Source organism: Carcharodon carcharias, chromosome 14 (assembly GCF_017639515.1).
Source record: "Carcharodon carcharias isolate sCarCar2 chromosome 14, sCarCar2.pri, whole genome shotgun sequence".
Taxonomy (NCBI): Eukaryota; Metazoa; Chordata; class Chondrichthyes; order Lamniformes; family Lamnidae; genus Carcharodon; species Carcharodon carcharias.
In genome coordinates, this window is record NC_054480.1 from 23,154,143 (window position 1) to 23,174,903 (window position 20,761).

The 20,761-nt window shown below is 39.5% G+C and overlaps 1 protein-coding gene across 7 annotated transcripts in view; it reads left to right on the top strand.

The window, feature by feature from the left end:
- Positions 1-273: 273 nt before the first annotated feature.
- The window catches only part of LOC121287096 (oxysterol-binding protein-related protein 2-like), a 74,079-nt gene continuing 53,591 nt past the window's right edge, over positions 274-20,761 (top strand). For 2 of the 7 annotated variants that reach the window (XM_041204625.1, XM_041204624.1), the window contains exons 1-2: positions 284-353; positions 19,881-19,994. The gene's annotated coding sequence lies outside the window, so the exon portion shown is untranslated. Of the gene's footprint in view, positions 354-675; positions 787-867; positions 885-19,880; positions 19,995-20,761 lie in introns of those variants that run through there. The other 5 variants (XM_041204623.1, XM_041204620.1, XM_041204621.1 and 2 more) reach the window with 5 other exon arrangements.

Genomic DNA, 20,761 nt, shown 5'->3' on the forward strand with positions numbered 1-20,761 from the left:
AAACATTGACAGGCTGTTGGCGGCCACTGGTTTTAAGGCTGCAGCTCAGGAAATATCGGTGAGCTGTTGGTTGCAAGTATTTTTAAAGCTGCGACCTAGGAAACATTGGCAGAGATGTCTGGCTGCAACTGATTTAAGGATATACGCGAGGGAACACTGTACTAGCAAGCTGTTGGCTGCAGCTGGCTTTCAGGTTGCAGCCCTGGAAATGCTGGCGGCTGCAGGCGGGTCCGCGACTTGAATCAAGTCTCGCGATAGGTGGTGAGCAGGCGCGGTGAACACTCAGCCGTTTGTTTTGCGGTGGTGTTGAGGGGGCGGCTGACGGACAGGCCTCCGCTTCTGAACCCTTCCCGGTGAGTAAATAATTCCGACACAGCCAGTCATCCGGCGCTTCTGGCACGCTAACTGTCAATGTCTGCCGCCAGGTCGACTTTTTTTTAGAAAAGAGAGAGAAGGGAGAGAGAAAAAAAATCACGGCGTCGATTTGAAGTCCGGAGCGGCGGCGGTTGACGAAGCTCGAGCAGCCTTCCAGCTTCCGTGCGCGCTCTCCGCCCCTCCCCCTCCATCCTTAAAAGTCCCGCCCACAAATCCCTCCCCCTTCCTATTGGTCCGAAAACGTCACAGGCCCGCGTCAGCGCCTTGAATCGCGCGCGTCGATAGGACGATGCTGTTGTCAATCGGTTGGGGCGGTTGCGTTTCCGCCTTGGTGGTACTGCTTTCTGTTGCCTTCTAAGCACTTGACAATTTGTTGTGGATGATTTTTGTCGGAGGCGGACGAGGCGGCAGGTAGCTCATGTTTTCTGTTTTTTTAAACGCCGTTAAAAATGTTATTCGGAGGTTGCTGCACGTTTTCCTACAGAGGAACCCGGCATGAAAGCAAACAGGTACCAAAAAGGAAAACGAAGTGGACGTGATAAGATAGCGTTTGTTTGCACAAAGTGTCATCTCCTGGGGCACGTTTGCCAGAGGTTGGTCGCTGGATGTGTGTTTTTTCATAAAGAGGGCGGTAGCGTTTGCCCTTGGGTAGCCCTGCGGACAGGCCTCCTTTGGCTGTACTCTCAACGCCTAGTGCGGGATTACACACACATCAGTTCACTTTAGTTTTTGCCTCACCCGGCTCAGCGAGGCGGTCTGTTTTATGTCTTGCACCGAGAGACTTGCCACTCGGTGTATAATTAATCTTGCGTTCTGTCACCTAAAAGTTCACAGCGCTGGTAGATGTCTCTTCGTCGAAGAGCCCTGTTTATGTGCTTAAATGATCAATATAACATACCGTAGCGAAGAACTTCCTTCAGCTGACATTGCATAGTCAATTCTCGCAGCGTTTTCTTTTCTGGTTGAAGACTTGTTGGTTGCTGTGCGGTCACCTGAAATCAAATCTATTTTCAGTCTGCACGCATTATAACAGTTGATTGACTCCCTTTTTTTCTTTTCCCTTCTCTTATTACGCGCTATAGCCTTTCCGATAATGTATTTGATACTCATGAGCAGTAATATATAGTTACAGCAGTATAAACTTGATATTTTAAACTTGAAACCGCTGCTATGAAGACTCCGTAACTTGAATCTTTGTAACTTACCTTCTTAAATGATGAATACCTCTTGTGTTACAATATTAACTAAATTTATCTTGTTACCAGGTAGAGCATTGTGCAAATTTTGCTTCTAGTAAGGTGACAGCTCCAACATACCAGTAATTCAACCAAGACGTGGTGTTATATGGCTCAAATGCTTTTTTCAGACATAATCTGTTGGAAGGGCAAAGTTTGTAATTGTACTTTTGGGTGTTTGAGTTCAAATGTCTACTCTTATGAACCTAGCATTTAGTTTTCCTGACTTCTGAATAAAAACAATAATGCACCATCCAGCACACCCCAAAGTATTTATAGCCAATATAGCCAATGAACGAAGTTTGAAGTGTAGTTACTGCTGTAATGTGGCAGCCAAACTGTGCACAGCAAGCTCCCTCAAACATCAACATGTTAGTGTCCAGATAATGTTTTAGTGATGCTGATTGAGGAATAAATATTGGCCTGGACACTGGAGATAACGTCCCTGCTCTTCTTCAAAATAGTGCCATGGGATCTTTTACACCCACCTGATGGAGCAGATGGGGCCTCAGTTTAACCTCTCATCTGAAAGATGGTATCTCCGACAGTGCAGCGCACCCTCGGTACTTCACTGAATTGCCAACCTGTTGTGCTCAAGTCTCGAGTGGAACATGAACCTTTTGGCTCCAGCAAGCATTTATTGCATCGCTGTCAAAAATACTGCAGATCCAAAATGGTACTTGCCTGTAGGTGAAGAAAAAATTTGGCTTAAATAACAAGTATTTATCTACTGGTGTATAAAAAGGAAAAGAGTAGCTAAAGAAACTTTGGTCCCTTGGAGGATGAGATTGGGGAATCGATAATAGGAAACAAAGAAATGGCAGAGATGTTAAACAAGTATTTTGTATCTCACTTCGTGGTGGAAGTCACAAAAAGCACCCCAAGAATAGTAGAAAATTAAAGGGCCAAAAGGGAGGGAGGAACTTAAAACAATCATTATCACTAGAGAAGACATACTAGGAAAACTAATTGGATGAAAGAATTCAGTTAAGTGGAGTGACTTAAGAAACTGCTTTATTCTTTAAAGCAGAGAAAGTTAAAAAGAAATTTGATGATATTCACAAAGTTTTGATAAAGTAAACCAGATGGCAGAAGAGTGCAGAACCAACAGAGAGATTTACAGTAATTAACGAAGGAACCAGAGGCAAGCTGGGGAAAATATTTTTTATGCAGTAAGTTATGATGATGTGGAATGCAGTGCCTGGAAAGGAGGTGGAAGCAGATTCAACATAACTTTTTCAAAAGGAATTGTATTAGTACTTGAGGAAGCTTTTGCAGGGTTATAGGGAAAGGGCAGGAAAATTGAACTAATTGGATAGCTTTTTCTGAGCCAGTGTAAGTATAATTGTTGATACTCTTTTAATTGCCATTTTCCTTATTCAGGTGTAAATAGCTAATTAATATAGTTATAACAAACACAAAAAACAGTTTGAGACATTTACTAAACTCAGTCTCAGACTGATTATGTAATCTGTAGTATGATGCTCGAGTTGCACATTTGACTTGATTAGAGATTTTTGGCTCTTGTGGAAAAATCTTTGAGAGAAATTTATCATGGCGGTTGAAGTTTCACTTGTCTTGTGGAACAATATTATTCCATGACCATATGAATGAGTTAGGAAGTAATGAGTCCTAGCTACTGTGAACAAACTGTGTGTGTATGTAGTTATTCCTGCTTCTTTGGAATTGTAATATTCAAAGTTTTCTCAAACCAAACAGAAAATTTACAATAGTGCAAAACATGTACAAATAGCTGTGAAGAAAATATCCTCTCTGCACAATGCCGGAATCAAACACAACTTCAGAAAAATCTACAAATCTGCTGTGAGAAGTAAGGAGTTGAGAAAGTAATAAACGAGCTTCTTCTAGTTTCTGCAGCTTCTGCAAATACTGTAAATTTAATACATTATTCTGCAAGACAAAAAAAATGCCAGTTATTTATGTATATAAAGTAAAAGAAATTGTGGGGGGTAAGCAATTGCTTTCATTTAAAGCAAGTTTTGTCAAGTGGTAAGTAAGTAGTATAACTGAGATATTTCTGTATCTTTAAACCAGTAAGCTAAAATATATATTTACACTGTTCCTTTCCAAGTTAATTGGACACTTTTCAAAAAACTTTACACTTTTTTCCCCCAAATTCTGTAGGCAAACATTTCTTTTTGGAAAAATAATGGTAGGGAAGTTTCATAGCATTCAAGTCATTTGGCTCATATTCCTCACCTTGACCCTTTTGTTTACTGCATAAGTATCAGCTTAAGAGAAACAGAATTACCTGGAAAAACTCAGCAGGTCTGGCAGCATCGGCGGAGAAGAAAAGAGTTGACGTTTCGAGTCCTCATGACCCTTCAACAGAACTTGAGTTCGAGTCCAGGAAAGAGCTGAAATATAAGCTGGTTTAAGGTGTGTGTGTGGGGGGCGGAGAGATAGAGAGGTGGAGGGGGTTGGTGTGGTTGTAGGGACAAACAAGCAGTGATAGAAGCAGATCATCAAAAGATGTCAACGACAATAGTACAATAGAACACATAGGTGTTAAAGTTAAAGTTGGTGATATTATCTAAACGAATGTGCTAATTAAGAATGGATGGTAGGGCACTCAAGGTATAGCTCTAGTGGGTTTTTTTTATATAATGGAAATAGGTGGGAAAAGGAAAATCTTTATAATTTATTGGAAAAAAAAAGGGGGAAACAGAAAGGGGGTGGGGATGGGGGAGGGAGCTCACGACCTAAAGTTGTTGAATTCAATATTCAGTCCGGAAGGCTGTAAAGTCCCTAGTCGGAAGATGAGGTGTTGTTCCTCCAGTTTGCGTTGGGCTTCACTGGAACAATGCAGTAAGCCAAGGACAGATATGTGGGCAAGAGAGCAGGGTGGAGTGTTAAAATGGCAAGCGACAGGGAGGTTTGTGTCATTCTTGCGGACAGACCGCAGGTGTTCTGCAAAGCGGTCGCCCAGTTTACGTTTGGTCTCTCCAATGTAGAGGAGACCACATTGGGAGCAACGAATGCAGTAGACTAAGTTGGGGGAAATGCAAGTGAAATGCTGCTTCACTTGAAAGGAGTGTTTGGGTCCTTGGACGGTGAGGAGAGAGGAAGTGACCCAAACACTCCTTTCAAGTGAAGCAGCATTTCACTTGCATTTCCCCCAACTTAGCCTACTGCATTCGTTGCTCCCAATGTGGTCTCCTCTACATTGGAGAGACCAAACGTAAACTGGGCGACCGCTTTGCAGAACACCTGCGGTCTGTCCGCAAGAATGACACAAACCTCCCTGTCGCTTGCCATTTTAACACTCCACCCTGCTCTCTTGCCCACATATCTGTCCTTGGCTTGCTGCATTGTTCCAGTGAAGCCCAACGCAAACTGGAGGAACAACACCTCATCTTCCGACTAGGGACTTTACAGCCTTCCGGACTGAATATTGAATTCAACAACTTTAGGTCGTGAGCTCCCTCCCCCATCCCCACCCCCTTTCTGTTTCCCCCTTTTTTTTTCCAATAAATTATAAAGATTTTCCTTTTCCCACCTATTTCCATTATATAAAAAAAACCCACTAGAGCTATACCTTGAGTGCCCTACCATCCATTCTTAATTAGCACATTCGTTTAGATAATATCACCAACTTTAACTTTAACACCTATGTGTTCTATTGTACTATTGTCGTTGACATCTTTTGATGATCTGCTTCTATCACTGCTTGTTTGTCCCTACAACCACACCAACCCCCTCCACCTCTCTATCTCTCCGCCCCCCACACACACACCTTAAACCAGCTTATATTTCAGCTCTTTCCTGGACTCGAACTCAAGTTCTGTCGAAGGGTCATGAGGACTCGAAACGTCAACTCTTTTCTTCTCCGCCGATGCTGCCAGACCTGCTGAGTTTTTCCAGGTAATTCTGTTTTTGTTTTGGATTTCCAGCATCCGCAGTTTTTTTGTTTTTATCAGCTTAAGAGAAAATGGCTTGCTATGATAAAGATATTTTATCACATTTCCAGATATAATCCTAATTGTTAAAGCCAATTTTGACATTCCAAGGTTTTGTTGATTATTTAGCTAGATTCATCTCATTATCCAGAATTACAGGTACAAATACAAAACCATCAGACCATTGGTTTGGCCGAAAGATTTTTTGATGCATTCAATCCGCTTAAGCCAACTGTGTCAAGTGTATCCTCTCTCCCTAACCAATTGCATTCCTCCTTGCTTTTATACATCTGTCCTTTTTTTTAAGGAGTTATTTTTTCTTTCTTCTTTCATAGGATGTTGGCATTGAACCAAATGGGTTTTTACAAGAATTGATGATAGCTGTCACAGTCACATCACTGAGATTAGCTTTATATTCCAGTTTTTTTTTATTAATTGAATTTAAATTCCACCAGCTGCCTTGGTGCGTTTTGAACCCATATCCCCCAAGCATTAACCTGGGCCTCTGGATTACTAGTCCAGTGCCATTACCACTACAATACTAAAAGAGTTGTCCTTGAAAAAGTGCTGGTTTCCTTTCGATACGATTTTGCTGACAAATTAGCCCAGAAGGTTCACCAGTTGATTTGCAATGGTATGTCAAACCTTTAGATAACATTTCTTGAGATTTTGTCTTCCTCTTCATCTGCAAGGGTGAGGCATAGCTAGTAAAAGTCGGATTTGTTTAGAAAGTGGCTTTGTTCCTAGCTTATTTATTATTCAATTTTAACAGGTTACAATAGAAGATCGATACAACAGGTGTGTTCCATCAGATGCAAGATGCCCTGGTGAAATTCAGGGAACCACAAGTGAAAACTTTTGTTTTAACAATTGTGGAGGGAGGGTAAATTTTTTTAATTAATTTATGGGATGGTGGGTGTTGTTGGCTGGGCCAACATTTATTGCCCATCCCTAATTGCCCTTGAGAAGGGGGTGGTGAGCTGCCTTGTTGAGTCACTGCAGTCTTTGTGGTGTAGTTACACGCACAGTGCTGTTATGGAGGGAGTTCCAGGATTTTGACCCAGCACCAGTGAAGGAATAGCGATATATTTCCAAGTCAGGATGGTGAAGGGCTTGGAGGTGAACTTCCAGGTTTCCCATGTTTCTGCTGCCTTTGTCCTTCTAGATGGTAGCAGTTGTGGGTTTGGAAACTGCTGACTAAGGAGTCTTGTTGAGTTTCTGCATTGTGCCCTTTAAGTGGCACCCTCTGCTACCACTGTTCATTGGTGGTGGAGGAAGTGAATGTTTGTGGAAGGGGTGCCAATCAAGTGGGCTGCTTTGTCCTGGATGGTGTTGAGCTTCTTGAATGTTGTTTGAGCTGCACTCATCCAAGCAAGTAGAGAGTTTTCCAGCACACTCCTGACTTGTGTCTTGTTGATGGTGGACAGGCCTTGGGGAGTCAGGAGGTGAGTTACTTGCCGCAGGTTTCCTAGCCTCTGACCTGCTCTTGTAGCCACAGTATTTATGTGGCAGATCCAGTTCAGTTTCTAGTCAATGGTAACCCCCAGAATGTTGATAATTAGGGATTGGGCAATGGTAATGCCATTGAATGTCATGGGACGATGGTTAGATTCTCTCTTCTTGGAGATGGTCATTGCATGACACTTGTGTGGCATGAATGTTACTTGCCTCTTGTCAGCCTGTTATGGAACAGCAGATGGTAAATGCCAAGCTGCTCAAATCCCAGATGGACACTTGAAATGGCTGCCAAAACAGTTTTTACAAATTGTATAGTATCAGGAACAGTTCTGAAATTAGGAAGTGATTTCCTCAACTACTTGTGATGGTTTTATGGTAAACATTTCTTAAAAGAGTAAAGGAAAATAAAATTACAATTAAACACAAGAGCTTCACACAGTAAACAGTGCTTTAAAACCGTTCCCCAAATCTTAACTATCCCCAGAGCTAACCTTTCCCTTTTCTGTTCAGCAACTATCCTTATTGATTTTAAAATCTAATAGAAGTCCAGTAATTTTATCATACAGTGCCTTTTCCATGGTGTGTCCTTTGAGGCCGACAGCAACTGGTTCTTTCAGTCGGGCCTTGTTCACACTGTCTTCAGCTACCTTGCTGTTTTCTGGGAGATCTAAGCAGCTACCTCGTCACATAGGCTTCAGTATTTCCTTAAATGCGCTCCTTCCCTTTGATCTCTCTATTGTTTCAACCAGTCTCTTCAGAAAAACTTTCTTCTCAGAATTGATTAAATTGTCCTTTACTTTAGCTTTCAGACCTGTAAAGACAAACTTACCCTATCTTTACCTCACTTCCTTACACCTTTTTACAATCTACATATGTCCCTCTTTGAACTAAAACAACTTAATTCAAACTACTCCTGTTATTGCTTTATGTAAAATTCTGATTGAAGTTTCACTTGGTTCATTGACATATCAAAACCACTTCTTACTGTTGACTTTAGACCCTTGCCATCACGCTAGATCTTAATTCAATCACAGCCTGACTTCCAGTACATAAGAAAATATGCCAGGGTTATTGCCAGAAGAAAAATATTATAAGTTCTTGTTTCTTGAGCCCAATCCTGGATATTGTTCAGGTCTTGCTGCGTTTGGACATGGACTGCTTCAGTATCTGAGGAGTCGTGAATGGTGCTGAACATGGTGCAATCATCAGCAAACATCCCCACTTCTGACCTGATGGTGGAAGGAAGGTCATTGATGAAGTAGCTGAAGACGGTTGGACCGAGGACACTCCCCTGAGGAACTCATGCAGTGATGTCCTGGAACTGAGATGATTGACCTCCTACAATCACAACCATCTTCTTTTCTGCTAAGTATGACACCAGCCACCATAGTTTTCCCCCTGATTTCCATTGACTTCAGTTTTGCTATGGCTTCTTGATGCTGCATTAGATCAAATGCTACTTTGATGTCAAGGGCAATCACTGTCACCTCACCTTGGGAGTTCAGCTCTTTTGTCCATGTTTGAGATCAGAAGTGAGTGACCCTGGCAGAACCCAAACTGAACATCAGTTGTTGCTAAGGTTATTGCTAAGCAAGTGCCACTTGATAGCACTGTCGATAACGTCTTCCATCTCCTTACTGATAATTCGGCGTAGACTGATGGGGTGGTAATTGGCTGGTGTTGGATTTGTCCTGCTTTTTGTGTACAGGACATACATGGGCAATTTTCCACATTGTCAGGTAGATGCCAGCTGTAGCTGTATTGGAACAGCTTGGCTAGGGGTGTGGCAAGTTCTGGAGCACAAGTCTTCAGTACTATTGCAGGAATATTGTCAGGGCTCATAGCCTTTGCCGTATCCAGTGCTTTCAGCCGTTTCTTTATATCAGGTGGAGTGAATCGAATTGGCTGAAGACTGGCATCTGTGATGCTGGGGACATGCAGAGGAGGCAGAGATGGATCATCTACTCGGCACGTTTGACTGAAGATTGTTGCGAATGCTTCAGCCTTATCTTTTGCACTGATATGCTGGGCTCTTCCATCATTGAGGATGGGGATATTTGTGGAGCTTTTTCCTCCAGTGAGTTGTTTAATTGTCCACCACTATTCATGACTGGATGTAGGAGGACTGCAGAGCTTAGATCTGATCTGTTGGTTGTGGGATTGCTTAGTTCTGTATATCACTTGCTGTTTGCCATGCAAATAGTCCTGTGTTGTAGCTTCACCAGGTTGACACCTCATTTTTAGGTATGCCTGGTGCTCCTGGCATGCCCTCCAGCACTCTTCATTGAACTACAGAATTTTAATGTGCTAATTATTTTGTAATATCTTGGCTTTCAATTATAAATATTTTTGATCAATAGGATAGATGTAGGCTGGAAGCAACCTCTTGCAAATTTTTTTTGGGCGGGAATATACATCCTAGTTTATGATCATGATTCTGAAAACCTTAGGCAATGTAACCATTCATAAAGATTTGCTCTGCTACATGTAACAAGGTTGTCTGTTCATTTCTAAAGTACTTCTTTACAATTTCACTGGACAGAGAAATTTTCCACCCAGTTCAATGAGAATTGAAGGAAGATACTGGGCAAGAAGCTTGAAAGCCTTGTTTTGGAAAGAAGCATGAAAGCACTTAGCTATCAGTTTCTCAAAGAACTGAAAATAAAGCATACACTAGAATACAATTAGACCAGATCACAATAATTTTTAGGCCGTAGTGTGTAGTACTGATGAACCAGGCAAAATTGCTACAGTATGATCTCTGTAGCTCCAAAAATAGTTCAACCTGAGCATATGATTTTTGGGGAGTGGGTACTATGTTCATATGAAGAGTAGATCACTGGCATATGGCCTGAGAATGTTCTTCCAAGACTTCAGAGATAGTGTATTTAATATCTTAACTCAAGTTGAATATCTATTGTAAGGGCAATAATTTGTGGTCCAAATTCTGGATTCGTTTTTAAAAAACTATCTTGTTCGGAAGTGGCTTATATCAATAAACTTCTACTGCTAAAAATGAAAACGCAGATGCAAACTTTCACTTGTTTATGAGCAAGATGAATTTTTCATCTTCTGTTATTTTAACCAATAGGAAAATTCTCCATATTTTGGAGTAGAGCATTGAATCTACTAACCATTGAGTTGCTTGATATCGGCTTATGCTGTTTGTTGTAGTGAGCAAAGGGACAAAATGATGGAAATTAGTTATGAGACTATGGAATTCAATTTCAGGATTAGTCATTGTGGCAAAAGTTGTTAATATTCAAGATTAGGTTAGATTGGTAGATGAGGAAAAGGAGTTGGAAGGAAATGGGAACAAGGTGGGTAGATGCAATTATAACTCTTTGCTCGCGTGAAGGATAAATGTTAATCTGGACTGGTTCAGCCAAATTTTTTTAGTATAACATGTATAACTTCTCACGAGTACAGTTCTAAACAATTTAATTCACCTAATTTGTCAAATAGCTAAAGTCTGAGCCCAGGCTTGCAAAAAGAGATCGAATGCAGGTTTATCAGTTTAGATTTTTGATAGTTCAACCAGTCTCTAGGAATGTGTATTGATGTAACTTTGCAAAAAGGACGTTTAACAAGAAAGAGATCTGGTTTAATATGTGCACCATCAGTTTTGACTGTTACCTAAATAGCCAGATGGCCCTAGCATTGTAAATTTGAATCTGGAAGTTAAATTGACGGGGTTAAATGGTTTGCTGTGGAGTTGAAGTTCTCTGATGCTGAAAACTAATAGTAATCTGTGTGTTAAATTTCATGGGCAGCTCCATTGGTAAATTTTGTTTCCAGGTGTGAAGCTGTCTTGCAGACCACAAGATGCTAGATATGATATATAATCTGTACTATTTAACTGATATCAGCTGTGGAACAATAGAAGTGTCATAGTTTGTTTAAGGGTGTGGAAGGGAAAAAAACAACCAATATTAATCATTACCCAGTGACACCTCCTCAAAAGATTGTCTGATAAGGACAACATTGGGCTGAGCTTTCATGCTTGCCTTGGTGAAATAGTATTAATGACCACTGCTGGCACTTATGTGAAGAAGTCATGGATTCCAAGATTTTAAAATCGGCAAAAGACAGAGCTTTTGCAGTTAAAAGAACACCTGATCTTCCATTTCTTCACTTTCTGTTAACCTGGATTCAGGCCCTGACCATTTTATTAATCAATTAGTTGAATTAAATTTTGAAATTCAAGTGATTAGCAATTTTTCAGTATCTTGTAAGCATATTCCACTAAAAGCTGGAACAAACTCAACTCTAATGAGGCACCAAGGATTAATAAAGACAAAGGAAAAAATTACAATAAAGAAAGTACATGAACAGCAAGGAAGAGCATGCAATGAGGTATTACATTTTGGTAAGAAAAATAAGGAGGTCACATATTTGGAAAAGAAGAACTTTAATGGAACAAGGGGTTCTAGGGTTACAAATGGACAAATGTTGAAAGTTGTAACATAGGTCAATAAGGTCATAATGAAAGCAAGCCAAGCACTAGGAGTTATTTCTAGAGGGATAGAATAGAGAAGTTATGCTAAACTTGTGTCAGACCTAGGTTAGGCCACGCTTGTGTCAGACCTAGGTTAGGCCACGCTTGTGTCAGACCTAGGTTAGGCCACGCTTGTGTCAGACCTAGGTTAGGCCACGCTTGTGTCAGACCTAGGTTAGGCCACGCTTGTGTCAGACCTAGGTTAGGCCACGCTTGTGTCAGACCTAGGTTAGGCCACGCTTGTGTCAGACCTAGGTTAGGCCACGCTTGTGTCAGACCTAGGTTAGGCCACGCTTGTGTCAGACCTAGGTTAGGCCACGCTTGTGTCAGACCTAGGTTAGGCCACGCTTGTGTCAGACCTAGGTTAGGCCACGCTTGTGTCAGACCTAGGTTAGGCCACGCTTGTGTCAGACCTAGGTTAGGCCACGCTTGTGTCAGACCTAGGTTAGGCCACGCTTGTGTCAGACCTAGGTTAGGCCACGCTTGTGTCAGACCTAGGTTAGGCCACGCTTGTGTCAGACCTAGGTTAGGCCACGCTTTTGTCAGACCTAGGTTAGGCCACGCTTGTGTCAGACCTAGGTTAGGCCACGCTTGTGTCAGACCTAGGTTAGGCCACGCTTGTGTCAGACCTAGGTTAGGCCACGCTTGTGTCAGACCTAGGTTAGGCCACGCTTGGAATATTGTATACAGTATTATAAAAAGGATTAGAGGCTGCAGAAAAGATTTACAAGGGTGATACCAAAACTGCTAGGTTATGCCTGTTGGGAAAAGTAAACAACATGGGTGTTTTCTCTCTCAAAAAGAGAAGGCTGAAATGTGATATAATAGAGGTATTTAAAGTTTTGACAGAGTGTTTCCACTTGTGGGGCAAAGCAGAACTAGAGACCTTCAATATAAGATAGTCACCAAGAAGTCAAATAGGGAATTCAGAAAAAACTTGAGAGCAGTGCGAATGTGCAACTCCTGCTGGGAGTAGTTGAGGTGAATAGTATGGATGCATTTAAGGGAATAGAGCGTTATACTTCCAGCATTAGATGAGGAATGATGGAAGGAAGTTTGAGTGGAGAATTAGCACCAGCATGGATTAGTTGGGCTTTCCAGTGACCAAGGATACATTGTGCATTATAATGTATGAAAATATGCCACCCAGTTTGTGCATAGCAGAAGATCCCAAAAATAACAGTAAGATAAATTGTTTTAGGGCTGATTGAGAAATCATCTCTTCTTTCGATATTGGACTCTTAACTTTCTCATGGGGACAAGAGGGAACCTTAGTTTAAAGTCACAACCAAAAGGTGACACATCTGTGTGCAGCACTCCTTCAAATGCCAAACTAGATTATGTAGTCACTGTTGCTGCAGTGACATGAAATACTACTGTGTTTCTCCATACACTTTTAAGACCAAGTTTCTCATAGGGAATGCTGCAACTAATAAATTTGCTTGTTGAGAATCAGCACTACATGATACTATTTTTGTAATCCTGTACGTTTAGATCACCAGATTTTCTACGTACCAACGGCCAGGTAGATTAGAGGCCTCAAGGTAGAGGTGTGCTAATTTACTTGCTTAGGAGAGCAGAACAGTGATTCTCATGTTTTTAGGATGAATAGCTGAGAGAAAAACATTGACCAGGACACCAGGGAGAACTCCTCGGCTCTCCTTCAATAACTGGACAGTTAAAACCACATGTTTTTATCTGTGCTGAAAGAAACATGAAGGGTCATTTGGCCTAGAACTTAGGAAACTAACAGACTCCTAAACTTGTAATACACTGAGCTGGATGTGTGTTACCTACCATAAATTCCGTGAACAGTTTCTATGCTTGAAACAGGCATTGGACCCCTTATTTGCTTATACAAAGGGTCCAGTGCCTGTTTGAGGTCCCCATTGCAAGATGCATTCAAGAAAAGCAGTCAACCAACAAAGTAAGTTTTGGAAAATAAACCTAACCTGCATTTGAAACCAGTAGGAACAGTAGGAATTGCTCCTTGTGGCTGCTAAAAGGAAGTGGGCCGCTGTCACTGCCACTCATTTCATGGAAAGGTGTTCACCAGTATTGGGTTTGTCTTGGACTTTATCATTCAAATATAGGGCTCTTATTTTGCACACACAGCAATGAGTGTGCCTACTTTTCTCGGATATCATCTTAACCTTTAGACACTGGCACTGATTTCATGGCTACGTGGATTTTGGACTTTCAAAGTTACATTCAAGAATAGATTTTAAAACATTATTTTTCAATCCACTGATAGGTTAAGTTGTCAGAAATCATCTAGGCTGCTAATATTAAAACAAACAAACTAGTTCCCAATTGATTGCTGCAGCAGTGCACCAATAAATAAATAGATGTCTACAAACAAAATTTTATCATACTACATGGGCACTATCTTGTAATCTGAAAAGGCAGTTTGTTGGCTGCGTTCACAGGGTTAAGAGTAACAAATTTTCAAAATTCAATTATCGGTAATTTAGATGAACAGATACCACTTGTGGATTTAGTAATCATGTAACCATAATTAGCCATAGAACACAAAGGCATCTCTTGCCATTAGAGAGACACAATTGGTTATATATAGCTTGAGAAGCACCAGTCCGCAAGCATGGGGCTATATATATATATATATATATATATATATACACATATACATATACATACAATCAAGAAAGAACTTCATTAATTCACTTTGAAGTGAACTTCACTTTGTTGTCTACTGATCCAGCTTGCTTGTGCTATTTTTTGGTGCAAATGTTAACATTGAACATCAGTCATTTTCTTGATGGGAAGAGGGAATGAAAGAGGATTGCAACAGGTTATGGCTCATTGATTTTCTCAACTTTTGGAACATAATGGGAGAGATTAATTTTCATACCTCGGAGAATATTGCTCAGTTTTGTTTACTGAGAAGGATTAATGCATGTGTCATTAGTAAGTAGATGCTTCACTTGCATGAAGTGTTGATAAATTCTGGCAAATGTAGTAAATTTTGTAACATCAAAATGTATTTATTATAAAAATGTGTCTGTTTTATAATGTAACTTAAGAATATATTGCATTGTACAGATGTATGTATCCTATTCTATTCCATGGCCATGAAAAATTCCAATGTTTAATTGGTGAAGTACAAATTACATACCAGTCAATTTCTTGTGGCACTGCACATGGGATTTAAGACTGGATACAGTATTTTGATGGTGGAGTTGGGGAAAAGAGTTTGATCAAGTATAATTCAGGCTCCATTTTAAAGTCATACATTTCCTGTTTGGATGAACAAACTGATAATTTGTGAACTGGTTGGAATACAGGAATTACTTGGCAGCATAGGTTGAGGAGAACCGAGCTGTAAGCTAAGGTTCTATAACACTACCACTGCAACAAGAGTATCATTAAAGCATGACAGGTTTGCATAGACAATTCCCATTATACATGTGTACATAGAAATTATAATGAAAAAAAGTTGACTGGCAGCATGCACAAACATTAATTTTTGAAATACATAAATAATCCAGGACAGGAAGGTTGTAGAAAATATTTGGGCTTGATGGAAGGTAGGCCACTAATCAACCTCGTGTGTCATTGTGCAAGGGAAGTCAGGACTAAAACAAAAACAGAAACAGAAATACCTGGAAAAACTCAGCAGGTCTGGCAGCATCGGCGGAGAAGAGTACAGTTGATGTTTCGAGTCCTCGTGACCCTTCAAATAATACTAAATATAGTCTTATATATAGTTTATTATAGTTTAGGGACTAAATATAGTCTTCAAGTGAAACAGTATTAGAGTGTGGATGTTAATTAGACCAGGGATTCTATTTTTTTTATATCTCGAATCTTAGATTTGTTACACCTATAAACTGGAAGCTGACCGTGTATATTTCTGCCACTTGTGGTAGAATTTTAGTGCCTCCATTGAAGGTAGAGTAAATTACTTCATAATCTATATAGATGGTTTCCATCAGTCATATGGACATAAGAATTTATAATGGGAAAGTGGTGGGAAGTATACAATTTTAAATCATGTGTATAATGTACTGCGAACATGCCGATCACTGCAGTTTATTTGGATTGTTGCTTTTAAAGTTAGTACAAGCTGACTGTGACTGAGCTCAGGATAATCTATTTTCTTGTAGCTGATTTGGAAGCTTTAGTGTGGAATGATGTTTGCTAGAAGGAATTACTTAGAGAACTTTGGTGTTTCTTTGCTATTGATTACATATTTTTGACTTCTCAACTATTGTGCCATGTCACATTACCTGTACCCCAGAGAATGTTTTTAGTTGTCCAGCTATCTAGGCAAATTCATAGCACTTCCCGGGATCAAATAGATGTCCTTCCTCTAGCTTGCTGGTTTCAATTGTGCAACTGCATCTGATCTGCATTTGGTGGAATGAGTATTCAATAAATGGAAACCTATGTGGCTGTCTTTTACAATGTTTGAACTTGGCAGGTCTGCAGTACTCCAGGGTGCTGTTGATTAATTGACTAGGGTAGGGATTTTGCTCACTAAAAAATCCAGGAGGATTATACCTGTAACTGGAGGCAAGCAGTCTTCCCAGTCCACTCCAGAAGCTCCTGAAAGCCAATGTCCTAACAGGTACATATGGTAATCTAGCTGAACAAACTGTGGGGAGTCACTCTGGTAACTGGCATGGTTTTAACTAAATAAACTTCCCCTGCATCCACACACTGCACCATGCCAACCAGTTTGAAAATTCTTTGGAGTTGAGTAAATTAGATTTGGTCCCTGTGAGACGTGTGTGCACTCCATGTTGAACAAACAGAAACCCTCGTGGGTCTAGATTTTGTCGATAGTTTGACTTGGAGATTTTTTTAACATGTTAATGAATTTCCACAATCCAGACATCTGGCAGACAAAAAACGCTGCTACTAATTCTAAGCTAGTAACTGCAGCATACCCCTGTACAATCTATGGTGCTTCTTTTATGAATAATTTCTTTTGTTAGAAAATAATTTGTAATCAGGTAGAACAAGCATCCAAAGTCCTGTACATCATTTTAAAATTGTAACTCTTTCAGTAGTGTGTGCCAGTTGGGTTTGAGCAACTATTGTTGGCATTTGTACTATGTGAAAATTAAATAATACCAAAAGTAATTTAAGAGGATAAGCATAAGTGTTGTAACTGAATTATTACTATCAACAATTTATTAAAGTTCTGTTAAATATGAGCTGACTTTATTTTGATTAGCCTAACTTTGAAATATTTCAATTGATTATACCTGGCTTTAAGTTATTTTTCAGCGTTAATCCAGAGTTTTCTAAATGACTACGGTAAATGTTCTGGCTAAATTACTTGTTAATTTTTAGAGGAAGATTTTGAGATATGAGAAGCCCATGTAAGCAAAATCTCATAAAGCTTACTAAACTAGCAAATTTCCAATATTTTGGGACTTGTCAAACAAGCTCTTATTGCAGCATTTCCAGGTAAAGTAATGCTCTATTCCTGCATGCTGAAGTAGTCCTCAATAATCTGTGCTGTAAATAAGATTGACATCGTATCAACTCTTGATTTTTTTTTTCCCCCCTAATGAAGAAACTAGGTGCCAGAACATTCACACTTGCAGGAGTTGAATCAAAATTTAATCTTGCTTTAACTTTGTTCATGTTCTGTTTGAATTAAGTTGTTTGTGCAAGAATTTAAATACAAATGAATTGATGTGTTATGAATCACAAGGCAAGTATAGTATTTTCAAATTGTTTTGCTTTTATGTTTCTTATGTGACACCCAGATTTACCTCTCCACCACCCCTTTTGATTGTTCCCCTGCCTCTTTGATGCCAGCCTGCTAGTTTGACATCTGTAATATCACTCATCTGCTCCTAAAACTGTCATCTGCAGACTCCTGGTATTCTCCTAGCTGACCTCGCGTTCTCCACCTGCCTTAAGCTTCACTTCATCCAAAGCTGTCCATATCCTATCCTGCACCAAGCCCTGTTACCCATCACCTCTGGGCTTGCTGATCTACTTTGGCTTCTAATTCCCCAATGCCTCCAGGTTACAATTCTCATGTTTAAATCCCTTCATTGAATTGTCCCTTCCCATCTCTAATAATGTCCAACCTAAGTACTCCTATTCCTGCAATTCTGGTCTTTTGTGTATCGCTGCTGCTTTTGTCCCACCATTGGTAGCTACACTATTGGCAGTCTACAAACATACGGATTAGGAGCAGGAGTAGGCCATTCAGCCCCTCGAGCCTGCTCCATGGCTGATCTGATTGTGGCCTGGTTCCATATTCCTGCCTACCATCAATAATCTTTGACTCCCTTGTTAATACGAAGTTCTGGAATTTCCTAACTGAATCACTGCCTCTCCACCTATGTTTTTAAAATTCTTCTTAAAACCCATGTCTGATGAAACTTTTATTCATCCCTTCTAACAAACACTATTAGCCCTTGCCATAGGGAATTATATTTCTCAACTGTAAAATAAGCCAATGGAAGATGCTGAGAAGGCTGATAGGTTTGGAGGGTTTTTTTTAATTTGCCATATCATAATAAGTTATCTATTCCATTTAGTTGATTGATGGTAGCTGGCTATATAATTGTGATATTCTGGTATGTTTGTGTGTAAAAAAAAAAAAAATCCATTTATGTGGGCACATTTTTTTGTATAAGTAATTTTTGTGATTATCTTTGCTTGTCACACAGTACTGTAGTCCAACATTTGCTGAGGTCAGAGCGATATTACCTCTACTTAGCTTGGTGTATCACATGCACCAGTAAATAGAACTAAGCAAACTTCCTAAGCACCTTTATAATTCTTAATTCCCATTATAAAAGACATTTGAAAGGCAGGAGGGACTCAGATGTTTGAGATGGGTTTTAATTTCATAGTTTATGTAATGCTTTTATTGTAATTTAGATGTGTGCATTATTTAGATTTATATGCTTTACTCCATAAAATACAGTAAACTTTTCAAAATGGTCAATTGCTGATTCAACAGAGCCTGCTTTATGGCTTTATCTTCTGTAATTCAGGTCTGAACCCTGTTCTTGCTTGTACAACTGCCTAAACATGGAATTTGTGATATGCAGTATGCTTTAACCTAACTTTTAACCCTTTTCTTTGACATACCCCTTATTCATTCATCGCCTCTGATCCACGAAATACAAACAAACATCAGTTACAATCTCTTGTGTTTACCTGTTGTAATAGCTGATACCTTCAAACAAAATGTTAAAGTAAACTGGAATATCTGCATATATGCTCCTTTAATAACATTTTGTCTAGATTAATTTTTAAGTTGAACAAGTAAGCTGGTGACCATCTAATTTAGTTATATTTAATGGTTAAAATTTTTACACATTTACGTTCAGGCCATAACACTGAAAGTTCTTTTTGATTGGATTTAGAATTGTGACTTTGATTTTGTTTCTAAATTTTTTGCTAAGCCTTTAGAGGAGGAAAGCAACAAGTTGAAGAGGGAGATGAGTACACATGAGAAAAATTTCCAGAGAGACTTTGAATATTGAGGCTTATTAATGAATTAGCTTCCTTTGTTTGGCTCCTTTTATGCAACTGGACAAGTTAAATGCTCCTCTGTTTCTTTCTTGTTCAGGGTTGCATAAGGCATGTCTTTTGAGGTCATGTATTTTAAGAAAGAAAGAAACTTGCATTATATAGCATCTTTCTTGACTTCAGGAAGTCTCAAAGCATGTTGCAGCCAATTAAGTACTTTGAAGTGAGGAACCCTGGCAGCCAATTTGTGCAGAGCAAGGTTCCACAAACAGCAAAGAGATGACTAACTAATTTTTTTATTGATGTTTGAGGGATAAGTGCTAGCCAAGGCAACTTCCTTGCTCCTCTTTATATAGTGCCTTTGGACCTTCTTATGTCTACGTGGCAGTTTAATGCCTCATCCAACAGCAAGCCAACAGTGCATCTCCCCCCCTCAGTACTGTATCAGTGACAGCTTGTAGTAGGGCTTGATTTTCCCCTCACCAGCACCAATCTGACTCTTGAGAGGGCTAGCACCGAGCTAAGGCCATTATTAGTGTGACATATATTCTAATAAATTCATCATTTTTTTGTATGAAAAGAAAATCTGGGATGATTACCTTTTTTTTAATCATGCCATTTACATTTTAATTCAGGTTTATGCGTCTGAAGAGAGCATTGCTGCTTAATTAAGGAAGAACATAAAATGCCCTTGTCCTTTTTTTGCAGAAAGTTAACATTTGGCGTAGTAAATATTGCTAAAAGTTCTAAATTAGTTTAGCTAAAAACATTTGAATACATATGCTGTAGAAAATGTGACCTGTTTCATTGGATAGCACACCCTTTATTGTGACGGTCAGCCTGCATTCATGTAGTAAGTAATGCAGCTTGTGTAACTGCATTCCAGCCTATTTAGACAGAATGATTGTATTTCTGTTACAGGAGCTGACCCCTATCATACTGCATTAACTTGCTGGTTACTATGAAGATGTTCTAATTGTCTTGTCTGCCTTCTGACATGCAAAAACATTGTGCTAGGAACACAAAATAAATGATGTGAGTACTTTCCCATCTGTGATAGAAATAGTGTACAGAAAAAGCAGGAAAAATGTTGAACCATTGAATAAAGATTCACATTTGCTTAACAAAATAGCCTCAACATGATATGTTTTTTTAAAAACGATTAAATAAAGATAGGTGCCAAGAATTATGGTTATTCTGCCAATTAAAAATGACTGCCCATTGGTGTTCTCTTTCAAGAAGTGAATTCATTATTCATTAAGATTACAGTTGCCTAGAGTTTGCTTCAATGCCGCTGTACATGTTCAGGTTCTTTGTAAAGCATCAAGATCATTAATTCTGGTAAGGTAATGCCTCTAAGAATGTCATTAGCACAAACATGGTGATTGTAACATTTTCTTTCAGTTAGTGGTTTTAACAAATTTATAATTTTACTTTTCTCATTCTGACTTTTATGTGCTCATGTGATCATTGTTTCTCTGCACATACATGCCTTTTCAACCTCTGCTGTACAGTTTTAGTAATGGAGAGCAGGATCAATAAATAAGCTTTATGTGGTGCAGCAAGATCTGGCGACAGTTAAACCAGTTGTCGGCCTAAGATGTTCAAATCTGTTCCTGTTCATGTGCTTAAGGGAGTCGAAATGTTGCATATACTGGGGAAATTAAAAGGGTGTGTGAGAGAGAGAGAATAATGGTTTAATAATTTCATAACTTTTAATCTTTTATAGTAGTATATTTGTTTTCTGTGCATCTCATTTAAAGATTTTTCATTGATCTGCTGACCTATTTGCTAATTTTTTT